The sequence below is a fragment of the Rhinoderma darwinii genome, chromosome 1 (assembly GCF_050947455.1).
Source record: "Rhinoderma darwinii isolate aRhiDar2 chromosome 1, aRhiDar2.hap1, whole genome shotgun sequence".
NCBI lineage: Eukaryota > Metazoa > Chordata > Amphibia > Anura > Rhinodermatidae > Rhinoderma > Rhinoderma darwinii.
The window spans coordinates 544,385,985-544,392,064 of record NC_134687.1 but is presented as its reverse complement, the minus strand read 5'-3'; positions in this window follow the sequence as shown (position 1 = coordinate 544,392,064).

Genomic DNA, 6,080 nt, shown 5'->3' with positions numbered 1-6,080 from the left:
CGATGTTCAAAAAACTATACCAATCTTAAGTAGACATATGGGATATGTTAATTAGCAACTATTTTGTGTGGTATTACTATCCGTCTTACAAGCAGATATATTTAAATTGAGAAAAAAGCTAATTTTTGCAATTTTTTGCAACATTTTGCTGTCTTTCACAATTAAATACTGAATGTATCTACCAAATTTTACCATTAACTTCAAGTCCAAGGTCTCACAAGATAACAATCTCAGAATCGCTTGGATAGGTAAAAGCATTCCAAAGTTCTTACCACATAAATTGACACGTCAGATTTGAAAAAGGGTGCTGCGTCCTGAACGTGCCAACTAGTCTACGTCCTTAACCCCTATCTGCACGAGTAAGTAACTGTAAGTCATTGCGGGAGGTTACTTCCCGCACGAGGACGTACAGTTACTGAGTTTTTTCCGGTGAACCGGGAGATTAGCTGTCGCTGACAGCTGACACTCCACTCTTGCCGGCCAGCGGTCCTTTGCCGCTGATTTCGCCGAATTAACCCCTCAAATTCGGCGATCGGTTGCAATCGCCGAATTTTATGGGTTTCTAGCATATCGGCAGACCCTGGTCCGAAATCGCGGGGTTTGCCGATAGTTAGTATGGCAAACGGAAGCCAAACAATGGCTTTCCGTGTCTGCCATGGACGGAAGCCCATCAGGACCAACCTTCGGCTGGTCCTGATAGGCTTCCTGTCAAAGTGACAGGAAGTCACTGTGTCGTTCCCGACGCACACTGTCGGCGACAAGGTGTGCATCGGGAACTTGGAGATCAGCTGTCCCCGACAGCTAACACTCCAGTGTTGCCGATCAGCAGGTCATCGCCGCTGATTTTGTCAATTAACCCGTTAAATGCGGGGCTCGATTGCGATCTCCGCATGTAGGGGGTTTGTAGCACATCAGCAGCCCCCATGCAATCGTGGGGGCTGCTGATGCTTGTGATGGCATCCGGAGGCCAGGCAACGACCTCCGGGTCTGCCATGTATGGAAGCCTATGAGTATGTGCACACGATAAGGGTATGTGCACACGGTAGCAGGCTTTTACGTCTGAAAAGACAGACTGTTTTCAGGAGAAAACAGCTGCCTCGTTTCAGACGTAAATGCGGCTCCTCGCATTTTGCGAGGCTTCTCTGACAGCCGTAAATTTTGAGCTGTGTTTCATTGAGTTCAATGAAGAACGGCTCAAATTACGTCTGAAAGAAGTGTCCTGCACTTCTTTTGACGAGGCTGTATTTTTACGCGTCGTCGTTTGACAGCTGTCAAACGACGACGCGTAAATGACAGGTTGTCTGCACAGTATGTCTGCAAACCCATTCAAATGAATGGGCAGATGTTTGCCGACGTATTGTAGCCCTATTTTCAGACGTAAAACGAGGCATAAAACGCCTCGTTTACGTCTGAAAATAGGTCGTGTGAACCAAGCCTAAGGGTATGTTCACACGATGAGAGGCATTTACGTGTGAAAAGACAGACTGCTTACAGCTGCCTCGTTTCACACGTAAATGCTCCTCCTCGTAATTTACGAGGCGTCTGAGACGCTCTGAGACGCTCGTAAATCTTATCTGTGCTTCATTGAGTTCAATGAAGAACAGCTCAAATTACGTGGCAAAGAAGTGCCCTGCACTTCTTTGCCGAGGCAGTCCATTTACGCGTCGTCGTTTGACAGCTGTCAAACGACGACGCGTAAATTACAGGTTGTCTGCACAGTACGTCGGCAAACCCATTCAAATGAATGGGCAGATGTTTGCCGACGTATTGCAGCCCTATTTTCAGACGTAAAACGAGGCATAATACGCCTCGTTTACGTCTGAAAATAGGTCGTGTGAACCCAGCCTAACTGCAATTACGTCTGAAAATACGGAGCTGATTTCAGAGAAAACAGCCTCGGAATTTCAGGCGTTTTTGAAGCTGAAAATGAAATTTGGAGCTTCTTTTGAGGCTTCTATTCAGACGTTTTTTGAGGCGTTTTTGGAGCTGTTTTCAATAGAGTCAGGCTGGGTTCACACGACCATGTTACGTCCGTAATGTACGGAACGTATTTCAGCCGGAAGACCCGGACCGAACACAGTGCAGGGAGCCAGGCTCCTAGCATCATAGTGATGTACGATGCTAGGAGTCCCTGCCTCGCTGCAGGACAGCTGTCCCATACTGTAATCATGATTACAGTACTGGACAGTAGTTCCACGCAGAGGCAGGGACTCCTAGCATCGTACATCACTATGACGCTAGGAGCCTGGCTCCCTGCACTGTGTTCGGTCCGGGTCTTCCGGCCGAAATACATTCCGTACATTACGGACGTAACATGGTCGTGTGAACCCAACCTCAATGAAAAACGGCTCCAATTACGTCCCAAGAAGTGTCCTGCACTTCTTTTGACGAGGCTGTATTTTTACGTGCCGTCTTTTGACAGCGACACGTAAAATAACAGGTCGTTGGCACAGTACATCGTAAAGCCCATTGAAAGTAATGGGCAGATGTTTGCCGACGTATTGGAGCCGTTTTTCAGACGTAATTCGAGGCGTAAAACGCCTCCATTATGTCTGAAAATAGGTCGTGTGAACCCAGCCTATGAGGACCAGCCTATGACTGGCCCTCGTAGACTAAGGGTATGTGCACACGGTAGCAGGCTTTTACGTCTGAAAAGACAGACTGTTTTCAGGAGAAAACAGCTGCCTCGGTTCAGACGTAAATGCTCCTCCTCACATTTTGCGAGGCGTCTCTGACAGCCATAAATTTTGAGCTGTGCTTCATTGAGTTCAATGAAGAATGGCTCAAATTACGTCTGAAAGAAGTGCCCTGCACTTCTTTTGACGAGGCTGTATTTTTACGCGTCGTCGTTTGACAAATGAATGGGCAGATGTTTGCCGACGTATTGTAGCCTTATTTTCAGACGTAAAACGAGGCATAATACGCCTCGTTTACATCTGAAAATAGGTAGTGTAAACCCAGCCTAACTGTCAGAGTGACTGTGATGTCACACTGACAGTTGGAATACGTTACACTACCTAAGTAGTGTAATGTATTCTAGCAGCGATCAGAGCTGCAGGTCAAAAAAATAAAGTGTAAAAAGTAAAAAAAAGTTAATAAACAGAAAAAGAAAGTGTAAAAAGTAAAAAAAAGTTAATAAAAATGTTTTCTAAAAGTGTAAAAGTTTTTGTTTTCCTATAAAAAGTCAATTAAAAATGAAAACGTTAAAAAAAAGTACACATATTTGGTATCACCGTGTTCGTAACGACCCAAACTATGAAACTATAATGTTAATTTTTCTGCACGGTGAACGCCGCAAACAAAATAAATGGAAAACTATGTCAGCATCGCTATTTTTTGGTCACCACCCCTCCCAAGATATAGAATAAAAAGTGATCAAAAAGTCGCATTTACCCCAAAATGGTACCAATAAAAATTACAACCCGTCCCGCAAAAAACAAGAGCTCCCACAGCTTTTTTGACAAAAAATAGAAAAGTTACGGCTCAGAAAAGAAATAATTTTATAGAAACTTAATTTTATTGTGCAAACGCTTCAAAACTTTAAAAAAAACTATACACATATGGTATCGGCATAATCGTACCGACCGGCAGAACAAAGTAAAACGTAATTTATTGCGCACGGTGAACGCTGTAAGAAATAAAAAATTTAAAGCGCCAAAATCACTGTTTTTTGGTCACCTTAGCTCTAGAAAAGATCCTGTGGGGTCAAAATGCTCAATATACCCCTAGAAAAATTCCTTGAGGAGTGTAGTTTCCAAAATAGGGTCACTTTTGGGGGGTTTCCACTGTTTTGGTCCCTCTGGGGCATTGCAAACCCGACATGGCAATGAAAACCAATCCAGCAAAATCTGCACTCCAAAATCCAAAAGGTGCTCCTTCCCTCGTGAGCCCTGCTGTGGGTCCAAACATCAGTTTATGACCACATATGGGGTATTGTCGTAATCGGGAGAAATTGCATTACAAATGTTGGGGTGCTTTTTCTCCTTTATGCCTTGTAAAAATGAAAAATAGGGGTATAGTTTCCAAAATGGGGTCACTTTTTGGGGATTTCGACTGTTTAAGTACCACAAGACCTCTTCAAACCTGACATGGTGCCTAAAATATATTCCTAAAAAAAGGAGGCCCCAAAAATCCACTAGGTGCTCCTTTGCTTCTGAGGCCTGTGTTTCAGTCCATTAGGACACTAGGGCCACATGTGGGATATTTCTAAATTCTGCAGAATCTGGGCAATAAATATTGAGTTGTGTTTCCCTGGTAAAACCTTCTGTGTTACAGATTTTTTTTATTATTACTAATGAATTTCGGCAAAAAAAATGAAATTTGTCAATTTCACCTCTACTTTGCCTTAATTCCTGTGAAACACCTAAAGGGTTAAAATACTTTCTGAATGTAGTTTTGAATACCTTGAGGGGTACAGTTTTCAAAATGGGGTGATTTATGGGGACTTTCTAATATATAAGGCCCTCAAAGCCACTTCACAACTGAACTGGTTCCTGAAAAAATGGCCTATTGAAATTTTCTTGAAAATATGAGAAATTGCTGCTAAATTTCTAAGCCTTGTAACGTCCTAGAAAAATAAAAGTGCGTGAAAAAAAAGATGCAAACATAAAGTAGACATATGGTGGATGTTAAAGGAACAGTGTCATCACCCAAAATTTTTTTCATATGTTCAAGATGTTAGTGCTTTATTAAAAACGTTTATATTTATTTGTGTGTTTGTGTTTTACTTTTTCTTATTTTTACACTTTTTCTTCCCTATGGGGGCTGCCATTTTTTGTTCCATTTCTGTCTGTGTCGATTAACGACACATACAGACATGGAATACGGCAGCCACAGTCCCATAGGGACTGCGAACGGCTCCCGTCCTATTGACTTCAGTGTACGGCATCTGTGTGGGAACTGCGAATGCGCCGCTCCCACACAGTCCAATTCGAAATTGGCGCCGTCCGGCGCCATTTTCCTGTGGACCGGAAGTCGCGGCCGGACAGTAATATTACTACTTCCGGTCGCGGCTTCCGGATTTGTGCACTTGGACCAGCGGCAGCAGACGGAGCGGACGGGCCGGAGGGAGCCGCGGCGGCAGGAGCAGGTAAGAGATTTCAATGTATGTTCGTGTTTGTGTGTGTTTACTACTGTATGTAAACCTACTACACTGTGTGTTAGCTCAAAAAATGGCGACACACAGTGTAGGAGGTTACACCGTTCAAACCCCTCGTTTATCCCGGCACTAGCCAGGATAAAGGAGGGGGGGATGCTGAGAGCTCACTAGAGCGAGGGCTTTTAACCCAATGTTGCAATGCTGCAATTTTGGGAATAGCTCCATCTAGTGACCAAAAATGGGTAGTATTATAAATTAGAATTAATTTATAATATTTCCTGACTATTTCCTGACTCGTGAAAAAAATAAAAAAAATTTGAACAATGTTTAATCACCCACACACTAAATGTTTAATTTTTTTTAAAAAAACATCTTTTTCTGGCAACACATTCCCTTTAACTAGTAACTATTTTGTGTGGTATTACTATCTGTTTTACAAGCAAATACATTTAAATTTAGAAAAATGGTAATGTTTGCAAATTTTTGCTAAAATTTGAAGTTTTTCACAAATAAATATTGAATTTATCAACCAAATTTTTTCACTAACATAAAGTACAATATGTCACGAGAAAACCATCTCAGAATGGCTTGGATAGGTAAAAGCATTCCTGAGTTATTACCACATAAAGTGACACATTTGAAAAAATCATCTGTGTCCACAAGGCCAAAACAGGCTGTGTTCTAAAGGGGTTAAGTATGTGTACTTTTAAAACTGTTTGTGATTGCTAAATTGATACTATAGATGTATTGACTGATGCACGCTTTTATAAATTTGTCCTCTAAGCCTGAGAATTGGAGCAAAAACAACAATTTCAAATGAATAAAATGCCAATGTTGGCAAACAACAGACATGCAGAAGGACCAAAAAGTAGGACTTGGTTATATGCATTTGTATCTGGGATTGAATCTACTAAAAATACATTTGTATTGCACTCTGCATCATGCAAAACTTCTTAAATGACCCTGGAGAGATATTCTGACA